The sequence below is a fragment of the Tupaia chinensis genome, unplaced genomic scaffold, assembly GCF_000334495.1.
Source record: "Tupaia chinensis unplaced genomic scaffold, TupChi_1.0 Scaffold148049_1, whole genome shotgun sequence".
Lineage (NCBI taxonomy): Eukaryota > Metazoa > Chordata > Mammalia > Scandentia > Tupaiidae > Tupaia > Tupaia belangeri.
Genome location: NW_006207899.1, coordinates 4,302,954 through 4,328,644, shown reverse-complemented (window position 1 = coordinate 4,328,644; position 25,691 = coordinate 4,302,954). Strand labels below are relative to the sequence as shown.

Sequence of the window (25,691 nt, the reverse complement as noted above, 5' to 3'; positions counted from 1 at the left end):
AAAGCTGAAATTTACATGTGTTTGAATCCTCTCTATTATGTTCATGAAGCTTCAACACAATTCATTCATGTGATTTGAACTCATAACTTCATGAAAGGGCTTCCCTTACCTGTATTCTCAAATCTCTTAACTAAGAATAAAAATCTACTCATAGAAATCTGGTTTCAGACTTCCTAATTATAGTGAGGAGAAAAAAAAAAAACACAGTAAACTGTCTCTCAATATATCCTTTGTCACATTATTCTTGCAACATATACCATGATAATGAGTCTCTCAAGTATTATCGTTGTGTTTTCTAATCTTGTTTTGATCATAACACTTCTTTTCATTCTATTTTTTTTCTGTTTTAGGATTTGCACAGATACTTTTCTTTGTACTTATTTTTTTCATTTATTTTTTTTTCACCGTGCAAATGGATATCATTCTTGGGAGTCTCTCAATTCTACCACTGTCTTTGTGCAAATATTTTCACAGCCAATATCTCTTTTGAGTTTTTCATATGAAACTCTGTTTTCTTATACAATTGCTCTTAGACATATCAACTTCAAAAGTCTTGGTAGCATTGTTCAAAGTTTTATAGTAGTAGCTCCAGGATTAATAGATCAAATAAGTTGAAGGGGGCAGAGCACAGAGTTAACTGTTACTGTATTTGGAAAACCTAGTTAAAGTAATTTAATAGTAACAAAATTTAAATGACTAAAGAATCCAGTGATTAGTGCTTAGACTATGCCTTTGCTGTAGTTTCAATGTTCCTCAGAAATTCATGTGTTGAGACTTGTAAAGGTGTTAAATGAAAATGTATTTTCTTCATGGTGTTTCATTGTGGGACCTTTGGGTATAACGAAGTCACTAAGATGGAGAACCTATGAGTGTGTTTTTGAGAGGAAATGGAAACCGGAGGATATAGGATATTATGGTCAGTTGCTCTACTCAAGATCCTGTCCTCTGCCATGCTGTTGTCTCTCCAGAGGTCGGTTCCTGGGCATCGTACCTCCAAACCATAAGTTGAATAGACTTCTATTCTTAGAAACTCCAGAGTCACAAGTATTTCTGTTAATAAGACAGTATCAGACCAAGATGGCCCTCAACTCTATCAACTTTATACAAATCATAGAATCTAATGCAATGGACAACCAGGCATCAAAATTAATAAGCCTTAGCAGCTCATGCATTAGATAATGTTTTTCATGAGACATAAGAGTGAGAATTATAAAAACCCTGTGTTTCCTAAAAGTCATGTGCCTTTAACACAATTTATTTTAAAGCCAGCCCCAGGAGTGATGCTCAAAGCAGCTGGATCCCACATTGTCAACCTCACAGTTTGAGTCTTGAACGTGCTGGCAAGGGAAACATGTTTGGTGTGTGTGTGCCCAAAATCCCCAAAGAAGAATGGAAGAGAATGGATCGTAGTGTAACCATCTCCCATGAGATACGTTTTCTCATTTTCCCTCTTTCTCTCCCTAGCTTTCTCTCTCTGGCAAGTGTACATGCCCTTTGACAAAATTTTAAACAAAACAAAACAATTTATTTTATGTTTCAGAATAAGACTTTTTTAAAAAGAGCTGTGACAAAAATAAAAAGTGAAGATCAGGGAAGAAACATGCATGAGAAATGTTGGAAAAAATATACGGTGCTTAAGTAGAATTTAACATTTTTTTTCACAGAATGATTTCCTCTTTTGTTAACTAAAACAGAAATTCAAGGTTTTTGGTGTTGAACAAATCTTAGAAATTTCTATAAGAAAGATTAGACTTCAAGATGGCCCAGTATTACTACAGGAACTCTTTTTCTTTCTTCTTTTTTTTTCTTTTTAGAGGTTTTAACTTTAGGTGCATATGCTCATCAGAGAAAGACAAGACATAGAGAGAGGGAAAGTGAGGAAGCCCCCCTGCTGCAGGCGTCCGGGGAGGGATGACCATACCACAATCCCTTCTCCTCCATTGTACTTCCAGGATCTTGGGCACACAAGCACTCTAGCCCAGCATGAGTTTCAAGCCACCGGGTCCGGGATTCAAATCACAGTTAGTCATTGGAGTCCAGCAATGTAACCGCTATACCATCTGCAGGTATCATTACAGGAACTCATGAATCCATCATATTCCCAGAGTCAACACTTTAGTCTAAGATATCATTATCATTGCCATCAGCTGTTAGAATTTTAATCAGTCTCCTTGCATTTACTATGTTTTTTTAATTTATTACATACACACACACACACACACACACACACACACACACCCCTTCATTTCCCTATATAAGTCACTGCCTATTTTCTTAATGGCCATTTCTATGTCAGATACTGAGGGTAATATATAACATCAACTTCCCAGTATTAGTTTCTACTATTCTCTTAACCTTGGGTAACATATCAATCAAACCAAGCTAGTGATTACTACTTAGGTAGCTAATTCTTTCAGCATATACTGATACTCTGCAACACTTCCTACTGTCTTTTTCCTATGCAGTCTTCAATTCTGTATAAACTACTTTATCCTTATTAATTCAAGTACATAAAGTTTTTGAAAATATAACAGAAGGAGTCTATAATTTTTATCATAACTATCAAAAGCTTCATGCCTTAAATTTGTTTATGTATGTATCTCTTGCAACATGTCTAAAGTTCTTGGCTACAGTTATTAACTGATAGGAATCATGCAAAATAAGCCTTATTTATAAATTTTGTTTATGATGCTTTAGAAGAGAACATTTTGTCAAATCACCGTTTAGAATCCAGGAGAAGGTATAAAGTTTAGCAAGATAGATTATACCTAGAAGAAGTATTCAGATAGCAATACTTTCTCTAAAATGGTGATTTAGTGAATTTCGTGCAAGCCTCATATTTTCAGCTGGTTCATTACTGCACTGCCAAGTCATCTGTAATGTAACCTCATGGAGAGTTAAAAGGTAGGAAAAACGGCACTGAGGTGTGTACTAAAAGAAGCTGTTTCTCTGTTGGCAGGCACCGTATAAGACGGATGCCAAGCACAGATGGTGAAGATGTTCCTGGCTTCCACGACTATCTTGACAGTCCAAATGCAGTCAGAGATCACTGGAAAAGGGTAAATGCCACACCTCCCAGCTGAAGCAGCAAAACCTCTAGTCTCCTTCTAAACGCTTTCTTCAGAACATCAGGTTCTTGCACATTTGATTTTTGTTAACTTGCTGATGGAATAAATGGAACAGAACTATCTGAGTAGGATGAAAAGAAGGTGGGAGAATTATCTCAGCACCCTTTGCAGTAATCGCGCTACGAAAATCACCATGGTATCTTGGCACATTCGTATAGCTGAAGGAATTATTTATTTTGAATGCACATTTATTCATTTCTCTGACCAGTCTTCAGCAACACAGATTGAAAAATAAACTTTATAAGTTAAGAAAATGCTTTCCTCCTAGTACAGAAGGAGCTTCTTAGATTAATGAATTCTAGCCCAATGAAAGAATTATTACTGAAGTGGTAATACCATCTTCAAAAAGAAATAAAAATGCGGTAACTGATTTACTTAAAGAATTTGTAGAGAAAATGTAATTATTTCTTTTTACTTAATTTTCAAAATATTAGACCACAATTTATCTAAAAATTATTTTATAAGAGAACAGTATTAATACAGATGAAGGCACTCTGAATAAGTAAAGTTAATTATTGTTATTATACCATATTTATTGTTTATTTTCTCCAATTTTTGGTCATAAGGTGTGAGGTCTTGCAGGAGAAAGAGAGAGTGAGAAATCAGCCCTTAGAGGGGTAAGGATGTTGGCCTTGCCTCAATCCCTTCTCCTCACTTCTCTCAAGATTTTGGGCACACGCACACATGTCACTAGCATGGTTTTCAAGTCTCAGCATCTGGGACTTGAAGCATGGTTGGCTATGTGGAAATCTAGTACCCTAACCACCACACAAAATGCTAGTCCCTATTTATTATTTATTTAATCTACTTATTCCAGCACTGTGGTTTTCCTTTTTCTGTATTTAGTCCAATTCCAATGGCTCAGTGTAGTTGAAGTGATATTCCTAGTGATAAATATTCAATATGACAAGATTTTGCCCAGTGCATCTTTAGAACATTTACAATGCTTTTATAATAAAGTTCAAAGTCTTTAACAGTCAGTGAAAAATACTTAAGCAAGGGACCAGCAGATAGCATAGTGATTACACTAATGGACTCCCACACAGTTGACTACTGTTCAAATCCTGGACCTAGTGGCTTAAAACTCATGCCAGGCATGTGTGCATGTGTGCCCAAAATTCTGGGAAGAGAATGGAGGAGAAGGGTTGTGACATGACCATTCCCCTGGGAAATTATTCCTTATTTTTTTTGTCTCTCTGTCTTTCTGGTGAATTCCTGTGCCCTATAGCAAAAAGCTGAAAAAAAAAAAAAACTAAACAAAAATTAGAGTATTGTTTGTATAAAGGACAAAGCTTTAATGAACAACAAAAAGTGAACATGATGAAATGCAGATGAGAGAAAGGTTTTTTTTAAAGGCAAAAGTAGAATTTTAACTGTTTGTTGAGAGCCAGCAGGTGGTGTGATAGTTGAGGTACAGGACGCCTACATGATTGACCCAGATTTCAGTCCTGGACCTGGAACTTGAAAAATCACGCTGGGTATGTGTGCGCGCATGCCAAAAATTCTGAGAGGAGGATGGAGGACAAGGGATCATGGCATGGCCATCCCACCTGGAAGATGGCTTCTCACTTTCCCTCTCACTGACTATGTTTCTCTCAGTCTTATACCACAAACTGCTCTTTATCTCTTGTATGAATGACTTAATGTTCTTATTTTTCTGACCCTTCATCCTTGTTACATCCCTTTTCATTCTCGCACTGGGAAGATTCTCTATTTTTAAGAACTCATGAGCTTAGAGAGATTTCCCAAAATAATTTCTTTTTGTTGTTGTTGAGAATTTTTTTTCTTTATTTTTGCTATAGGGCACGTGCACTTGCCAGAAAGACAGAGAGAAACAGAAAGCAAGAAATCACCCCCCCCACCAGGGGGGATGGTCATCTGCGATCCCTTCTCCTCCATTCTCCTCTCGGGATCTTGGACACGGACATACACACGCCCGGCATAAGTTAAAGCCACCAGTCTGAGACTTGAACTGTAGTCTACCACATGGGAGTCAAGCAACATGGTCCCCCCATATAATTTCTATATTAACTTCTCTTCTCAAAGACCATAACCTTAATCACATCTGTGAAATCTCTTTTGCTATGTAACATAACATATTCATGGGTTTCAGGAATTAGAACACATATAGTCTATGTAGGGAAGCAGGGAGATTAAAAATCAGTTTTCCTACTAGATCCTACTCACTGTAAACTCATACTTATTTAATTATTGATTTTAAAAAGTAGCAAATGCTCTTCCATTTGCCCCATCTGATTCTGATAAAAAATAAGTGGAAGGCTTGAAATTGGGTTTAAGTTTTGGCCTCAAAAAGTCAGTTTATTGAAATTAAGCAATAAAACAATTATATATGTCTCAATAAAGCTACATATATAATTTTATGTATAATATTTACTTTCTATCATGTATTAGCATTTTTATTTTACATGCAACAGGCTTTGTTTTGTTTTGTTTGTTTCATTTATAAGCCAGAGCACCCATGTGCTTGCCAGAGACAGACAGAAGGGGAGGGAGGAAGCACCTCCCATTGGGGTCACATTGTAATACGTTCTCCATTTCTCCATCCCTTTTGGATTTAGGCCATTTACGCACATGTGCCTGGAGTTATTTTCAAGCTATTAGAGTTAAGATTTGAATCCCATACTAGGCCATGTAAGATCCAGCTTCCTTAACCACCAGGCAACAGAGCCAGCCTTGCATGTAATATTTAAGAATGAGAATCTTGGAATCTTCCATAAGCCTAGGGGGAAAACAAGATGCACAAAATATAGAATCAATTATCTGTACCTGCTGAGAAAGTTGTAAATAATTTAGTATCCTGTTTTAATGTCAGACAGCTTGAATTTGGAAAGTAGTCCTCTTCCCAAGTTGTGTAACTTGAAGCATGTTATTTAATTTCCTTCAGCCTCAATTTCAACTTTGAAATTGGACAATAATACTAATTAGTAAGGTAGACGTAATGATTAACTAAGCCAATAAATAAAAATCAACACATTAGCCTTGAAATTGAATTGCAAAGCACATTAAGTAAGTTTGTTTCATTTTTCTTTCTTAAATTTCTACATAAATGAATTAAAATTCATACATCATAAATTGAAACTACGATGAACTAAAAATAGTGCATTTTTTTACTAAATCTTTACAGTTTTGACAGTATTTATACACAAAAATTTTAGAACACCATTTTTTTTTTTTTGAGAGGTTTTTGCTATTGGGCGCATGTGCTTGCCAGAAAGACAGAGAGAGACAGAGATACAGAAAGCAAGAAATCACCCCCTCCCGGGGGGGGGATAGCCACGCTGCAATCCCTTCTCCTCCATTTTCCTCTCCGGATCTTGGGCATGCAGGCACACATGCCCAGCATGAATTTAAGCCGTGAAGTCCGGGACTTGAACTGTGGTTAGCTACATGGGAGTTCAGCGATATAGCCATTACGCTAACTGTTGGTCCCTCCAAAAACTTTTTCTACAGAATTTTTTTTATTAAAATGTAATTGGCAAAAAAATTAAAATATTTAATTGTCAAATTTACATTAATTAATTTTTTTAAATATTCATTACATTTGACCTCTGAAGCAAATAAATTGCACATATTTACTTTTTCTGCATATTTCCAAGACAGTTCACTTCTTAACACTCTTTTGCTACAAAAATTATTTTAATAGTACTTTGATTTTCGGAAACCTCCTCTAAGCATAATTTATTTATGTAAAAAAAGCATATATAAGGTAATAGCATTGGCTTCCTGGAAAAATTTAATATGGATAGCTTTTACATAGTGGAATATCTAGAGTGCTTTCAAAAAGCCACTGATAAAATTTGCAAATTAACTGTTGGACTAATTTACTCAAAATAATATAAATGTTATTTCTATAAATTAGACAGATGCTGCTTCCATTAGCACATTTAAAATGTCAACAGATTCATGAACATTTTTAAATATATGTATTAGACACAGAATTTCAAACAATTTTAATGACTTAGCAGGCATAATCTTGCATTACAGTTACTTTTTAGTATCAGTCTTTTTATTATATTGTTACAAACATTAAGAGTAGTGCACAAATCTGATGTGAAAATCTCAATGAATTATCAGAAAGTTAATACAAGTATGTATCCACCATATAAATAAAGGCGAAAAAAATAATACAATGACAACAAAATCCTAATCATTTTCTTCCTCAAAGTGACTACAATATTTGTTTGTACTTCCAAGAGATTCATTTTCATCCTTTGGACTTTGTGTAAATAGAATAATCTAGTATTTGCCCTTTTGGGGGAGGGGGGCATGTTTCCGTCAACATTATACTGTTGCATGTAGCAATATTCTGCTTATTTTTAATGCTTTACAGAATCACTCTATGTAAGTGTCATGTACTGAATTTATTCGTTTTACTATTGATTATTTTTTACCAGTCTCCAGACATACTAAGACTAAAATGTGACTGAAACACATGACTTTAATGAATCTATATACAAGTTACTTTAGGGCATATGCCAAGGAGTGGATATTTTTGTGACTAATTACATAGACCAAAGTAGTTTAACAATTTTTTTCTCTCAACAGCAGTTTGAGCATTCCCATCATTTTGTATCCTTGCCACCATTATTTTTAGCCATTTTTTTAAGTTTATTTCCTCCATGACCACAAAAGGGTAGGATATACAGAGATAGCACTCTCCACATGGTCCACATCGCTACCCACTTTCAGCTTCAGCCAGCCCAGTCATGAGCATGTGGGTGCCTGGCCTAAGTCTGGGAAAATCCAGAACCTTTCCATGTTAGTCATCCTAACAGAGTACTGTGTTTGACCCCTGCATCATCCTCCAGCATCCTGTTTCTTATTTTATAGAATATTTTCTATGTGTTTAGTTTATTTGCCTTAATAAATTGTTTTGAGCACCTTTCATATTTGTATTCTATTTAAGTTTTCTTTTTGTGACATCTTTGTTACAGTCCTTTGCCCATTAAATTCTTAGAATCTTTGTTTTAGTTACACATTTATAGGCTTTTCTTCACATCCTGTGATAAACTCGTCAATTAAGATAACTGCAGATGTCATCTTAATACTCTAACGGTTGCGCTTTCACTTTCTCAATGATTTTGGTGAACGGATTCTAAGGTAATCCCTGATGATTATTTGACTTCCTGGTGTCTCTTCTTGAGCATGGAACTATAGCTTGCTTTTAACTGTAGAAATGTTATAACATTGATTAGCTTGTATTGCATGGCAAAGGAATTTAGAATTCAAAGTATATAAGATCATTTTAGCAATGTGAAATGAATAAGTCTTTTTGTTATCTTGATGAAGTACAAAAGAAGCCTACTTTGCATGGATCTGCAGGCTTGGGACTTGAGGAAAGCCTCGAGCAGAGAGCCAGGAGAAAAAAACCCTCAGTCTGCAGCTGGAAAGAAATGAATTTTGACAACAACCCGAATGGGTTTGTAATTGAATTCTTCAAACTCCTAGATATGTCAGCAGCCCCGCTAGTGCATTGATTCAGCCTGGGAGATCCTGAGAAGAGAAGTTAGCTAAATCACGCCTGGACTACTGACCCACAGAGATAATAAATATGCATTGTGTTAAGCCAGTAGACTTTGATAATTAGTTACATAACAATGAAAAACTAATACAAGTATATTTTTCAATGTCTAGTAGCTCATATTTTTAATTCAGATCAATATATCTATACCTCACACTTCTTTTATTATTTATGTTTTATATTCTGTTTAGAGAATTATTAACTATTTCAAGATCTTGGAGAATTTTTCCTATGCTACTTGCTAGAAACTATAGTCTCTTGCTTTCTGTATTTGAATCTGCACTCTATTCAGAATCGGTTAGATATAGTTGATAGTACCATTCATAGTGCATTTTTTTTATATAGCTATTTACTTGATTCAACACTATGATTTTAAAAGACTATACATTTTGTACTGCTGTGCAGGGGTACCTTTCTAATGCATGAAGATTCATTTTGTCACAGCATTTTTGGAATCCTGAATCTCTTCCATCAGTTGAAATGTCTATCCTTTTACCTATAACACTATGATAAATAACAAATGGCTTAAAGTTAATTATAAAATAACACATAGTCAATTTTGTTCTTCACAACTGTTTTGACGATTTCTCTAGTTTTCCTTTCCATATATATTTTAGTGTCAGTTGGTGAATTTTCATACTCATATGTACATACTGTATGCATTCATATACAATTCACATATTGTTCTTTCCAAAGTGGTATGTGTCCACAGCAGACAATGAATATTCAGTTTGATAACACATGGCCTTTCCTCATGGTACTCATATCTTAAGTGCAGGTTTCATATAAGACAGAAACCTTAGAGTAACAAACCTAAGTCCACTGAAAGAATTGATTGTGGTAGCTGAAGAAAGAAAACTAAAATTAAAAAATAATATGTGTTCATATCAGCAGAACAAAAATGACAAAGGCTTCAAAAAAAACTATATGGCATCAATTTAAATCAAAACTGTGGCTTATTCAGCCTAAGAATCCCATCCTTAACATTACTAACTAATACAAAAGAAAGGAAGATATTTCTTCTACAATGTTCAACAATTTTTATTCACAGCCATTAATTCTTCACTTAGGTCTCTGTCTAGAAATCCTTGCTTAATGTATCTTAGAAGTGCTCCACAGTTCACCAAAGCAGGGAGAAAGGAAAAGCTTTATCCAGGGGACTGCCAGTGATTGGTGTCAGTGATCCAATTTAAAGTGTAGAGTAGGTAAGATAGATGTGCTCAATAATTTTTTCCGTTGATCAAGCAAACATTTTTCTGTCTGGAAGCACAACTATTTTATTTGAATCAGGCTGATGTGAGAGTTAACTCTTTTCTTACCCATGTGCTGTTTGTACTACTCTGGACAGTTACTAACATTCTTCCCACTAGATGTAGGGCTTTTGAGTCTCCCTGCTAAATCTTAGTTGGTTCTGTGGCCATACAGAACAATAGAATAGGGATGTGTCATAATATTGGTAGTTTACAAGCCCAAAACATGAGACCACAGCAAGTAAACCTCTTATAGGTTGAAACCCAGCCTCTGTACTCTTAGAAAGTCGCAGATTTCAAAGAAGAGATCTTTGAGTTTCTAGGTTTGTCTCCAAGCTTTTGGTCAAAGAAAACTTGTCAGTCATGGGATTGAGTGACTTCCAAAGTCCATCCTCTGGTCTTAGTTTCTTAGCTGATGCCACATGGAGCAGACATGATGTGCTCAGTAAAGTCCTTAAATATCAGACCTGTAAAATAATAAGGAAAATAAAATTGCTACTTTCAGTCACTATGTGTTGGAATTGTTTTTAGTAGAGCAGTAAACAGCAAAAACAATTGATAAAGAATTTTCTAAATAAGTATAAATAACTAACTTTATTTTTTAAAATTTTCAAATACCCTTCAAAGTAATCACCTAGAAGGCATTATATATTCTTTGCAATGAGAATATTTCCTAAAACATTTTAGAACTGCCATTTTAGAATTTTTTTCTTATATAAAACAAAGACTACTACATATGTTTATTAGTAGGGAAACCAAACTGGATGATAAATGCACTGGGCAAATATGCATGTGGCTATAGAACAACAAAGCAGATTTTGTTGGTGATTCTGAAGACAATTCCATGATTTGATGTGTAAGTTCTAGGAAAAAGTGTTTACTTCAAATTAACTATTTTATATATATATGTATATATATATGACAAAAAATATGGGTATATACAGGAGAAAGACAACTAATTATCCATTGAAGTGTGTGCAATGCTAGCAGTAATTTAACCTCATGTGAGTATTTGCTGAAAGTGAAACAGAATCAAATAAGTACTTGTAGTCACCAAAAGGATCAAAATAAATTACTGCCTTTTTTTTCTCATTTTTTTTTCTATGAAAAGGTTTTATTATTTTCAGTTGATTTCAGATGAACACAAAGCATATAACAACCTGATGTTCTTGAGGATTATTAAACCCCAAATGTAATCTAAAACTGCATTCTGAATAGTAGGCTTAGTTTAAGTAGCAGACTCAGATCTCAGATTTAAAAATCCCTTTGGCTCAACCAAAAGTTAGTGGCTGTCATAAGAAACTAGATGTTTAAAAAATGCATTAAGATTCTGTTGGCAGATATTCTCTTTGAAAACTCTCAGATCTCTATATATTTCACAAGAACTGTTCAGTTGCCTTATAAATATTTTTAAATGCTTTGCTTAACCATTTGTTTGGTGATATTGAAAATTCAGTTTCTTAAACATGTGTCTGGGGATTTCTAAATGTAATTAAACTTATATCTGGTCAGGCTCTAAGAAAAAAGAGAAATGATCGTTATTAAGATGGTATTAAAATAATCTTATATACACACATCCTATTCTTGTCAAAATTTATCTATCATTAAATTTAATACAGTATTTATGACTTTCATAGTTCCTTCAAAATTAAACTAAAAAAAATTCCATAAATGTTTTATTTATTTATTTGGTTAGTTAGTTATTTGAGATATTTTTGCACACAGGGTGTGTGCGCTTACCAGACAGAGAAAAAGAGGGAGAGAGACAGAGAAACAAAGAAATAGGGAGAAATCACCTCCCAGGGGTATGACCATGCCTCAATCCCTTCTCCTTCATTCTCCTCTCAGGATTTTGGGCACACACACACTCTCAACGTGAGTTCGAAGTCTCTGGGACTCAAATCACAGTCTGTCACATGGGAGTTCAGAGACATAGTCATTATGTTAACTGTTGGTCCCAATGCCCCACAATTTAAACATTCAAAAACCAAATTTATTATAACAGTGACCAGAAAAGTAAATGACATGACCACAACTAAAGAACATGCCCCAGATACTTGATACTGAGATGTGATTGCCCAATAAAATGTCTCATTAATCAATCTATCAGGTTAAATGACTTGTCAATTACAATTCAAACATTTAAGAATGAAATTGTTTTCTGACTGAACACATAAACACTGTAATTATTGCAAGGTTAGATAGAAAGCATTAGGATCTAGGTGCTGCTGGGAGTTGTTTGGAGGTTGGCGGAGCTGTCCTGGAGGTCTATAAGTAGAGTCATCATGTCTCACAAACAAATTGACTATTTGGACGAATACGATGATGAGGAGTTCAAATACCAGCATGTCATGTTGCCTAAGGACATAGCCAAGCTGGTTCCTAAAACCCATTTGATGTTTTAATCTGAATGGAGAAATCTTGGCATTCAGCAGAGTTGGGGATGGGTCCATTACATGATCCATGAATTAGAACCTCACATCTTGCTGTTCCGGAGGCCACTACCCAGGAAGCCAAAGAAATGAAGCTGACGAGCCACTTTTCAGTGCCCAGCTCTACACAGCTCTCCTTACTTTCCAACATCTTTCTGATAACCTTATTATTTTGCTTTCCTATTTCTCACTTTGATATTTAAAGGATATTCAATACACTGTTTGAATGTGCTGGTCATTGCTTTGCTTCTTAAATAAAGCCAAAACCACAGGAGCCCAGCCAGATGAGTGCTCTATGGGCCACCGAGTGTGACCCCAGGAGTCACAGTGCCATCTGTCTCCAGAACATGTTTGACGGATGGAGGAAGCATCTGAGACTAAGACCATGGATGTTCCAGGGATCACGTAAACTTGTTTTGTTTTTTTCATGCTGGGTGTTTTATGTACGGTGACTAGTGAGTATATATTTCAATGTATTGGAAACTTCATTTTGTTCAAGAAATCTACTCCACGTTCCAAGCCTTGATTAAAGAGGACATTTTTATGGATGAAATTATTTAAAAAAACCCTAGATTTAATTTATTTATAATATTTTAATGTAAGAAGAATAAAAACAATAATAATATTAAAAAAGAAAACACCAAGTGAGTGTTGTGAATATGCAGCATTTTAAATGTTGTATATAGAAGACAGATTTCTAGCTGATCTAAATGTAATTGAAGGAAAAAAGGCATTTAGGAGGAGAAACATAATGTGATATAGTAAACATTAAATAATAACAAAGGCAGTGATGTTGGCAAGAAAGTTAGAGTTTCTTTAAGCTAGAAGGAAATCAAGATTTTCTACTAGTGCGTAAGGATAATAAAATTAAAGGATAAAGGTATTTAGATTAATCAATAATAATATTAAAAATAACATGGTGAACCCACAGAAATATGATTTATTATAAGCCTTATAGTTTTACATAAGTTAAAAGATGCAGGAGGTATTTGGATGAAAACTCTAGAGTGTTGAAAAGAGTGGGCTAGTATAGAGACACGTATTTATACCTTAGCACTTAACGTTACAGTTGAGTATGTATCAATTTAATCCCACAGGATGAGAAGAAAAATAAGCCAAAGAAAAAGGAGTTGGGAAAACCACTTAAGGACCAGAAAGAGAAACTAAAATGATGTGAAAAGAGGAAAGTAAGAATAAATAAGGGTAGGATTTTTTTCCCCCAAGAAAATAAGGGGGCTCAATATTGCTTAAGGGATTAAATAATTCTGAAAAGTGTGTATTCAACTTAGCAGCTATCACCAGTAGTCTCATAACAATGGAATAATTAAAGTAAAATGGAGATTTATATTGCAATAATAGGACAACTGGCGCTAAGAAGCAAAGAAAATAAATGCCAATTTATTTTTCAAAATGTGTCTTTAGGAAATAAAGGAGGGAGACATATGCTGCTGTTGTGTTTTTCCTTCTTTGAAGGACATGTTGAATATGAAATATTCCGCTATGGCACAATAGACACAACGAAGTTTTGGTCAATGACCTATGAGCAAAAGTGACTAGAAAAATATCCAGTCAGATGCTTTAGAGCCAGTTTATGATGTGCTACATCCTTCACTTTTGACACAGTGACTTGCAATTCTGAAAGCAGCAGCTTCTCTCTGATTATGGATCATGGAACAGAGGCTACAATGAATCTGCACTGGTAGTGTTCAGTGAGATAGATTTTTATTTGTCTAACTCAGCAAGACTCACGTGCTGTTTGCTTGTGAACAAGCCTAGTCCTGTCTGACCGACAGAAAACTACAAGGGTCTTCAAAGGGTTCAGGAAAAGTGTGCATTATGACAAAATCTGTGCATGTATTTTGAAAACTATCACACCCAAATGAACTCATATTTCAACTTCTTTTTTCCAGAAACTTTTTGAGCCATCCTCATACATATAAATATTTATAAAAGTGTGTCTGTATGCTATATGTTGTAAAAAATTGCACTAATAATAAATTTTAAAAGAAAACTGAGCTAAAAGTCTAAAGAAAAAAATTAACTTTATATAATTGTGCTTTCTATTTTGAAATACATTTTTATAGAAATAATTTATTTTAGAAGTAACATAATGTGGATACTGCCCTAACTTTTAAAAAGTAAGATAAATTTATAGAACAATTTCAAAAAAAAATAGTGCAAAATGATTAGTAAAATAATATCAAAATGAATCTAGGTGTACAAAAAAAAAGATGACTTATCAATACAATGTGAATTTTATACTAGTTTTCAAAGTCAGTTGAACATTGGCAAGTCAATTAAGATGAAAACAATTATTTGATTATTTAAGTACATACAGAGAAATCTTAATAAAAACACTTACCAAACTAACAACAAGGTAATATTTTTAGCAAATATCCCAGAAAAGTTAGATCATAAAATTTTTTACCTTTTACTGTGTATAAAACAGGGATGTTTTTATAAAAAACTTCTGTTGAGCACCTTACTCAGTAAACAGGAAGTAATCAGGAAAAAGAAGTACATATAACACTTGAAAAGGAGATTAAACATCATTTTTCACAGATGACATGAGAGTATACTTAAAAAAACTAAAGCAATGTATAAAAAAAGAATTACTCAAAAAATAAACACGTAAAAAAGAACTGTACTGTGTCATTCAAGTAAAGCATTAAATGTAGTTGGCATGTTATTTCTCACTAAATTAATCTACACACTCAACATAATTAAATCAAAATTTATTTAGAATGTCATGGAACTTGATAAATTGATTCTAAAATTCATATGGAAAAATATAATTCCATCATTAGCTACAGTAATTTTTAATAAATAAGAACATACTGTGGGATACAAGATTTTTTTTTTTCAGTAGAATAAGCATTGTGATTTTAGCAGAAGACCAAGGGACTATAACAAAGTCAAAAATCAAAACTTCGCGTACACAGTCTCCTGAATTTTGGCAAAAACAACACAGCAACTGTGTGGGGAGCAAAACCAACATAGTAATTACATGGGGAACAATCTCATAGTTGTGAATTAACTAGGCATAGATTAAGAAATAAAGTGATTCCTAACCTCACACCGTAACATGCTGAATTCCTGATGGATTGCAGATCTTTTTTATTTATTTATTTATTTATTTATTTATTTATTTTGAGAATATTTTGCTATAGTGCACGTGCACTCACCAGAAAGACAGAGACAGAGAGGCAGAAAGTGAGAAATCACTCCCCCAGGGGGCATGGCCACTCTGCAATTCCTTCTCCTCCATTCTCCTTTCAGGATCTTGGGCACGCTTGTATATGCACCTGGCGTGAGTTTAAGCCACTGCGTCAAGGACTCAAACTGTGGTCCACTACGTGGGAATTCAGCAACATAGCCATTATGCCAACTGCTGGTCCCCATGGATTGCAGATCTTAATGTAAAGGATAATACAATACAGACTGTAGGAAAATTTAGGGGTCCATTATTCAAAATTTATCAAAGATTTCTTAAGTAGGACACAAAAACTATGTATCATAAAATAAAATAGTGATTATAGTATATTATAACTAAATCCTCTATTTTTAAAATGTCAGGATTAAAAGAGAGAAAAATTACTCCATACAGTGAGGGAAGATACAATATTACATACATGACATGTTATGTGCACACACACACACACACACACACACACACACACACACAACCTCATGAAAAATCAGAAAACATGAGTAAGTACTCCAAGAAGCATAATAATCCAGTGTTCTGCAAACATCTCAACATATGCTCAAATTCAGTTATCAGGAAAAAATAAATGTAAGTGCAATGAAGTAACATCACTACACTGATTGGAATGAAAAATAAAGGCTGAAATTGTCAAGGGATGGTTAGTTTGTGGGTCTAACAGAACTCTTCAGACACTGCCAGTAGGAGTGTAAACTGGTGTAATAATTTTGGAAAATTTTTGTAGTAGATATTAATGCTGTTTAACTGTATATTCTATAACCTGATAATTCCTATCCTTAGCAGATAACCTACAGGGAAGTGTTTAAGTATTCAACAAAAGTCATGTATAGGAATAATCATAGCAATCCTAATAAAATAGCTAAAATTCAAATATGCCCAAATGCCTCTCAGTATTTTAATGTATAAATAAGCTGTGATATATACACATAATGCGATGCTATACAGCAATGAGAATAAGTTGTTTAATATTCCTCTAACAATGTGAATAAATCTCCCCCCAAAATTACAAGCAATAATATAAGCAAAAGATGCCAAACATAGATGAGTACATAGTACATGATTGTCTTCATATAGTATATAAAAACAGACAAGACTGTTCTGTAATATTATTACTCAGTAATGATACTATCGAGGGGGTATTTGTTGGCAGTGTAAGGCAGGAAGATAACATGTAGGCTGAGAGTCGATTGATCTGGGAGCTGACTACACTGGTTAAGTTTAATTTCTATAAATTTAGTAGCTGAACTCTGATTATATGTGTACTATCATGTATATTTGCTATATTTCAAAATAGAGTTTATAAAAATGATGAAATATGGGACCAGCAGATGTTAGCAGTTGCATTGTTGTACTCTCACATGGCTAACTGCGGTTCAAATCCAGGGCCTCATGACTTCAAAGTCACTCCAGGCCTGTGTGTGTGCACGCCCAAGGTCCCAGGGGGAGAATGAAGGATGGGTTGTGGCTTAGCCATCCCCTCTGGTGGGTGATGTCTCACTTTCCCTCTCACTGAGTTTCTGTCTGTATCTTCCCAATGAGCACACATGACCTAAGGCACAAACCTCTGGGAAAAAAAGATGAAATAGAGAAATTTCACAGTCAATCACATGTAAAATTTTGAGCCCAGGTAGCTGAGTCATATTCTTTCTGTGACTAATAATCATCAAACTCTGATGCTATCTAAAGAAAAGAAGAATTATATATATATTTAGAAAATAAAGATTATATTTGCAGCAGAGAATGGCATCTATTTTATTTCCTACAAACAAATTGACTTCTGTGTTTTGTGTGTTGGCATTTGGCAGAATCTCAGAAGATTGTTCAAATGAGAAAAGTTTTCACATAGTCTATGGCACTCTATCTGAGACATGTACTAAAAGTAAACTTGAATTAAGCTTCAGTCAAAGAGGTTTATAGTCATAACACATCTTTCTACTCAATGAAAGTATATAAAAATACAACATTACAATAGATTCTTGACGGTGATACATAATAAAAATAGTTTTACTTTATTCAGCCTATTAAAAAAGCTGTTTTACAACATCAAAAATATGTTTGATATAAAATGTTGATCTGTAAGCATAAACTTTTCCTGTACCCCCTCCTTTCTCTAAATTCTATAACAGATGAAGATACATACTGGCCTAATTTTAATATACCACAGGAATTTCTGATGACATTCTATCTCTACCCTATTGCCACATATACCCTCCAAAGGAGAAGGTGTCTCCCCTTTAAATCTTACCAGTTGTATGTGAGATTTATCTTTTTGTTTATTAAACTTTTCTAAATTTTTTTCCAAACCTGCATATCTCTCTTTCATAGGTATCTTTGTTTCTGCCAGCTCATTTAAACACAAGGTGTATAATTACACTCTTGTTATTATTGTGTCTTCGTTCAAATATATGTCAAACAGGAAAAGATGAAACATTTAATTAAGTACATTTCAGTCTTTAAATATTATATGCTCTCTTGTCAGTATTTGCATCTTTTCTATTTTCAAGCGAGATTTTTACATAGAATTGTTCAGTGGTTTGTATTTCCTGAGAAGTTTATTTTCTAAAACTATTAATTATGATTAATCTGAGAAATTATTATAATTTCCAAGCCCATTTTGTGTTAGGTAATGCTAATTCTGAAATTATTCTTTCATAACAAAAAAAAGAGTTAATAAAATGATCTTCAGTCTGTTTTGTTTTGCTATAGGGTATGTGAGTTCTCCAGAGAGAGGGAGAGCAAGAGTGATAGAAAGAGAAAGTGAGAAATCTTCTCCTCCTGGGATCCGTACCCCAGCCGGGGTGGGTGCACAGGAAGGCGACACGGGTGCACAGGAAGGCGACACGGGTGAACAGGAATCAGACTAAGACCTCATCCCACCCCGGCTGGGGCACGGCTCTGGCAACCTCCCATGGTAGATGACCACACTGCAATCCATTCTCCTTTGAGGATTTTGAGCACACACCCACATGCAACCAGAATGATTTTCAAGCTATCAAGTCTAAGATTTAAACCTCACAGTTGGCAATGTGGGATCCAGCTGCCTTACTCTCCACTCCACCTGCTGACACAGATCTGTGTTTTTTGATTTGTTTTTAACTGTAAGTTTATCATAGACCTGTTGTATTAACATGTGATTGCCCCATAATATATTATTTTGTAAGGAGAAATATTCTCTTAAATATTAGTCACTCTATTCAAAAGAGTAACTACAAGAGAATGCCTTTGTATTTTTCTACAAGTTTGTATATACACAACTAACATAGAGGATATGACTTTACTAAATCTGGACACTTAGGTCTCTCACTGGAATTTAGTTTAAGCTGTTGAGTCTGGGACTCAAACCATGGTCAACTACATGGGAGTTCAGCTAATGTAAATATTATACCATTTGCTGGTCCCTATATATTTATTTTTCTATCCTCATACTCAAGGTCACTGAATCTTTACAGCATGTCTGGATATCTAGTAAATAAAAATCTTCAATCTTGTATATTATGGTATTTATTAAATTTTTCATTATATCATAATATATGTGTCAGAAGAAGCTTGCCAATTTCCAAAAATACTTTACCTGAATTTTTGGCATGTCTCAATAAATATGTTGATCAATTTAATAGAACTTGATATCTTTATAATATGTGATATTAAGCCATTAATACACATTATCAATTACATTAAATAAATATTCCTCAGTGCAAAATTTAGTGGTTCATACTTTCCATAGAAATATAATACATCATTGTTTAGACTTATATAGAGATAGTTCTTATTTTCATTATTCTATATTGTATGATTCTGAAATATTATTTATGTTTGTTTCTAGAATATTACACTTTTTTAGAGAGATTGTTATTATAGGGTGCATGCTTTCACCAGAGTTACAGAGAGAGACTGAGAGAAGGAAGCAAGAAATCACCCCCCAGCGTGGATGGTCATGCCACAATCGCTTCTCCTCAATTCTCCTCTTAGGATTTTGGGTACACACTTCCATACAACCGGCATGAGGGTTAAGCTTCCAGGTCTGGGACACAAATCACCATCAACTATATGGGAGTCTAGAAAAGTAACCGTTATGCCATCAGCTGGTCCCCTAAAATTAATTTTTTCTATCTACCATTTATTGTTTATTCATTAATTAGCTTATACATCATTTTCACTCTTTGACTCTTATGAATAAAATTGCTACAAAATTTCAGTGTTCTCACTTCTCTGGGGTGTTAGAGCAATTTTATATCCACTGATTTTGTCATCATCTAATTAATTCTAATACAGTACATGTACACATTCATGATTTTATAGGTACACAATTATATTTCCTGATAATGAAATATTTTTTCTTGCCTAATCTCTCTTTTTTTTTGAGAGAGTTTCTTTTGTTATAGCGTGCGTGTGCTTGCCAGACAGAGACTGAGAGACATAAAGCAAGAAATTCCAGCCCACCCCCACCCCCCCCAACCCCGAGAGGGATGGCCACGCTGCAATCCCTTTTTCTCCATTCTCCTCTTGGGATCTTGGGCACGCATGCACACGTGCCAGGTGTGAGCTTCAGCCACTGGATCCAGGAATCAAACTGTGGTCAACTACATGAGATTCTAGCGACATAGCCATAATGCCAACCGCTGGTTCCACCTAACATCTCTTTTCAACTGATCATATTGGTGCTAGTATCCTTTCTTCTTTTTCTAAAGATTTTTCCAGATAATTTCTGTTTCTGTACCTTGAAAGTTTACATATTTCCTTTCACATCATTTCAGTCTCTTGTTAATTCAATAATCTTTTCACTTCTGAATATCTATTGTCAAACTTCTATTTCTCCAATTATTATAATCTTGTCTCCCCTTAAAAAGATAACTTCATTTATAGTGGCTGCTTTAAGAGTGATTACCTGCTAATTCTAACATGTCTCAGTTTGGGACTTGAATTTATTTATTTATTTATTTCCCCCCTCTTCTTGTTATTTCTTCTACTTCTTCTGATAGACAGGACTTTTTTAGGGAACATTGTCTATTTTATCTATATCATTTTCTTCATTCCAAGAGTAGAGTAGGATTATTTGGGGGGAAAGGAAAAATATTTGCAGATGAAATGTAAAACAGTTGAGGCTTGTTTTCAGTCGGGGGTTGCATAAATCTAGAGTAGTCTCTTTTTTTTCCTTGATAGTAATTTAAGACCTTTAATCAAATCTTAATTCTCTGCATGGCTCTACTACTGACCCAGGATGTTGAACTCCATCTCTATACTTTGGGTGGTGGGAATCCAAATACCTCTCAATCTCATGAAGTCCCTGCCATTCATTCATCCCTCATGTTTTCAGCATATACCTATATGAATTCATATCCGCCAGATGTTTAAAGAGGATACATGAAAAATTTTGCAGACTTTTTTTGTCATATATCCCTTTCCTAGTATTCTTTCCTAGAAATCCTAGTTGCCTCAATAGGTAAAGTGTCTTATCTTTTGTTCCTCAACTCAACAGTCACTGTGCTCTGCTTGGGTTACACTGCACCTTGCAATGGTTCATCCCCAAGACCCTTGAAGCAGGATATTTTCTTTCATACACTGAAGGAAAGAGCACTGTGCTGCTGATTACCAATATTTAACTTTTTTTTTTCTATAGGGCATTTGCTTTTGCAAGAGAGAGAGAGAGTGAGAGATCATTGCCATGATGGCATAGCCACAGTACAGTCCCTTCTCCTCCATTCTCCTCTCAGGATCTTAGGCACTCATGCGCAGGCTCCCTGAGTGATATTTCAAATGCCGGTTCCAAGATTCAAAACATGGAGTCAGCTATGTGGGACTGGGCATTTTTACCACCTCACCATCTGCTGGCCCCAAAACATATTTTTTGTTTTTAAATGTATTTTCAGTTTTCTTCTATTGAACAATGAGATGGGAAATCTGGAAACCAGTTGCTCCTCTTTGGTTGTTTTGTAAGTCTGCTATGTCATTTTTTATAATTTCCAATATACATTAAATCTATTTGTTTAAATGCATTGAACATACATTATTCAAACACTTTGCCCTATGAAACTAATGTTGGTAGACTAGGAACACCTGGTAAATGTGGTTTCTGTTGATTCTCATTCAGATCTGACCTTTCTTCTTACCTATATGCTGTGTAAAATTTGATAGTAAACTGGTCGTTGTCCTTGAACATTAAGTATAATTCTCAGAGGTTGAGGAGAGGTGTCCTTTCCATCTAGATATGCCCCCCTCCCTTCTTACCACCAAGGATTTGAGAATGTCTCAAACCAAATTAAAATGTAAAGGTCCCTGACTGCTCCAAACAGCAATACACAAAATCCACATATTCTGGAGGGTTAAATATGTGACCACAAATTTCCCAATGCGTATTTTCTTCTCCCTTCCTCACCTCCTCTTATTCTTTCATATTCTTCTTCCCTTTTTTTAAAATTTAGTTTTCTTGTTCTGCATGCTGTGAAATGCAGAAAGGGCTTTCTGCATTTTTCACCACTTACTCACTTTCATTTGAAGGACTTAGTTCCTGAAATTCAGCTCAAAGCAAGTGGAAGAGGCAAAGTTGGTTTGTGACCTATGTCTTTTTGGTCTGCTTCAACCACAGAACCAGAGTAGAGCTGATTACATTATAGGCAACCGCCTTGAGAACAAATGTAGTTTTAGTGACCAGCTTTTTTTTTCTTTTTTTTTTTTTTTCTTTCTTTCTTTCTCTTTCTTTCTTTCTCTTTCTTTCTTTCTCTTTCTTTCTTTCTCTTTCTTTCTTTCTCTTTCTTTCTTTCTCTTTCTTTCTTTCTCTTTCTTTCTTTCTCTTTCTTTCTTTCTCTTTCTTTCTTTCTCTTTCTTTCTTTCTCTTTCTTTCTTTCTCTTTCTTTCTTTCTCTTTCTTTCTTTCTCTTTCTTTCTTTCTCTTTCTTTCTTTCTCTTTCTTTCTTTCTCTTTCTTTCTTTCTCTTTCTTTCTTTCTCTTTCTTTCTTTCTCTTTCTTTCTTTCTCTCTCTTTTTCATTCTCTTTCTCTTTTTTTTTCCATCTCATTACGGATTTTATGTAAAATGTCTTGAAAGATTCTCATTGTCTCTTCTGAGTCTTAATTATTCCTTTCTTTTTGTTTTTCTGAGACTTGTTTTGCTTTTAGGGTATATAAGCTCACCAGAGAGATAGAAAGAGGTGGAGAGACAGAAAATGAGAAATTATTCTCCAGGGGGGCACAATCTACAATTGGTCGTATGGCAGTCCAACACCTTAACCATTATGCCACCTGCTGTACCCAGATTTTAAATCATTCTGCTCTGCTAGTAATACTTGCTTTGATCCTCAGAGGGCATATGTGCACACAGAGAAAGAGAGGCAGAAAGAGAAAGAAAGAGAAAAAGAATGCACCCCCTGACAAGGCTCAGTTACACTGCAATCTTTTCCTTTCAAGTCTCCATCCTATCAGCATTCTGAGTTCATATGTGCCTTTTCATGGATAAGGTGTGAACCCAGGTGAGCTATGTGGGATGCAGCTTTCTCTGCACAGTTTCTGACCACTGTGCTCTGTGGCTAGCACTCTCATGGATATTTGTAATAATTTCAGAATTTTACTGAGAAATTTAATCTGAAGAAATAAAAGCATTTTTTATTTATGTCCGTTTAGTTTAACATAAACATGGTGGAAATGAAATGAATATGTAAATGATTAAGTTTTAAATATATAAGCAAAAAGGCATTAATGTGCTAAAAGTTGAATTCATTATATTCAAAGCATAGGACTATCTGAAGTTAGCTACACAAAATTTAATGTTTCCCAACATACTTATAATACATTTAAAATACCACTTAAACAATATATTTAAAACTCATGTAATGTTCCTTCTGAATAACATTTTATGATTATAAGTCAAATTATATTTACAGACAAGCTCAATTAATATAAATCTTTGGATAAAAGATGTTGTGTCATATAGTAGCATTCTCAATTTTGCATAATATTATTGCAGTTAAGAATAAATATATTGTAACTGTCTATAGGCGAAGTAGTTCATAATCAATATTCAAGTGTGTAATTCTCATCATTTTGAAAGCAACTTCGTTTATTATATTTTTTCATAAATGGGTATTCATCTTTGAGGATATCTGAATTTATAATGTTAATCAAATATATGTGAGTCATGAAAGACATACCTTAGTGTAACGTACAATGATGATTTGAAATCACTCAAGTTATTGATTTTAAAAGATATGTGTTAATTGATGATGCATATTTATTGATTTTAAAAGGTATGTGTTAATTGAGGATGCATATTTGAATCCAGTGTCGATACTAAAATCAGACTTGAGGCAACATACTGCTTCACCAGCAAAATAAAACAAATTATAGGATAATCACACAGTTCATATTCTTTAGAAAATAGTCTTATAAGAATTATTTATTTTGAGCCTAAGGTACTTCTGCTTGGTTAATCCCTTTGTAATCCAAATCCTTATAAGAGTTTTAATATTCTAATATTGAGTTTAATCTACTATCAACATGAATTGAACGAATGTTATTTTTGGCATCTCATGAGGCATTGTTTTTTGTGAAAAGAATTCTAAAAGATCGGCATTGCATAAGCAAAGGGATTAAGGAAAACAAGACATATGTATTTTTTTTCCCCCTGGTGAAAAAAGGCTACATTGGACTCTGAGCCCATCATCATTTAAATGAATTAAACCATCATAACCACACTTAAAAATGCTGGAAGAAGTCAAAGAAAGAAAATCCTTATTCTATAGCTCATGCCAGAAAGTTAGCATTTCCCTAGTAGCATTTTTGTTATGCTCCAGTACTTAAGATACTGTTAAGAAATGTTAAAAGGATTTGCCATGGTAAATCCACATGGTTGGAATTACAGGAATATGGAAATAGCATATCCTAGAAAACAAGTTAGAAAAACAAGCCTTTTCCAGGTTTACAACAATTTGATAGCAGGGATAAATTAAGGAGTTAATACACACTAAAATTTAAACTGCATGAGTATCTATTGCAGACATAAAGTGATGGTTAATATTTTAATGTGTATCACAAAAATGAATGCAAATAATATATGAGCCAATGCACGTCATAAAATTTCCTTCTTATTTGACAACATCTAAATAAATATGATGAATTTATAATATGCTCGAAAGTTAGTTAAACTGATTGTAACTCAGTTGTTTCCACAAAATGCAATTAGTGTAATAAATGTAGGGTTTTAATTATTTTTGGGGAATATACTTCAAATAGTATTAAAAATTACAGGAGTTTGAACTCAACTAATTTTAAACCACAAAATTCAATTGAAGTCAGTACATGTAGATAGAAAATTTGATTGGTTAGTTAGTTAAATCCAAATTATAATCGAGCTTCTATTTGTTTATTTGTTGGGTTCATTCAAGTTCAGGGTTTAGTGGTGAGACTACAATAAATTGTACATAACCTTAACTCAGAATCTTCAATGTTAATATGGAGTTAAATGATAAACAAATTCCACCTTACACATATACAATATACATAAAAAGAATAGATAAACTTTATGTATGAATGAGTAGTTGACACTTTATATAAATAAATATTTCTTGATTAAGTTTCCCTACTGTTGTCCAAGTGGTATCTCTCACAGTAAATTTCACTTAAGTCAACACCATCGAATGAAGAAAATTATATTTTAACTTTTGACCTTGTCTTTTATCCTTCCTTTTCACATCATATCCGATATATTAAACATAATTACTGAAATTTATTTTCACAGTACATATGAAAATATCTCATCTAGGCTTTTTAAATAGTAACCTAAATGATGTTTATTATTCTCTATTGCATATTAGCTAGTCTATTTTCCATATATTACCCATAGTATTAATGTAGTTCTTTAAGATTACAATTGCAACACATCATTACTATTCCAAACTCTTGATCACATCAGAACAAAATTCAAATTCTTGCTCTTATAAAAATAAATAAATAGTGCCAGTCTGTCAGGTGGGAGTTAAGATCACTGGATCTCACATGGCCGACTGTACGGGTTGAGTCCCAGACTTGGCAGCTTGAAAAGCATTCCAGTAACATGTGTGAACATGGCCAAAAGCCTGAAAAGAGAATGGACAAGATGGGATTTCAGGGTCACAAGCCACTTTGGAG

At 34.1% G+C, this 25,691-nt stretch overlaps 1 pseudogene; it reads left to right on the top strand.

The window, feature by feature from the left end:
- Window positions 1–12,205: 12,205 nt before the first annotated feature.
- On the top strand, window positions 12,206–12,445 carry LOC102487854 (cyclin-dependent kinases regulatory subunit 1 pseudogene; annotated as a pseudogene).
- Window positions 12,446–25,691: the final 13,246 nt, after the last annotated feature.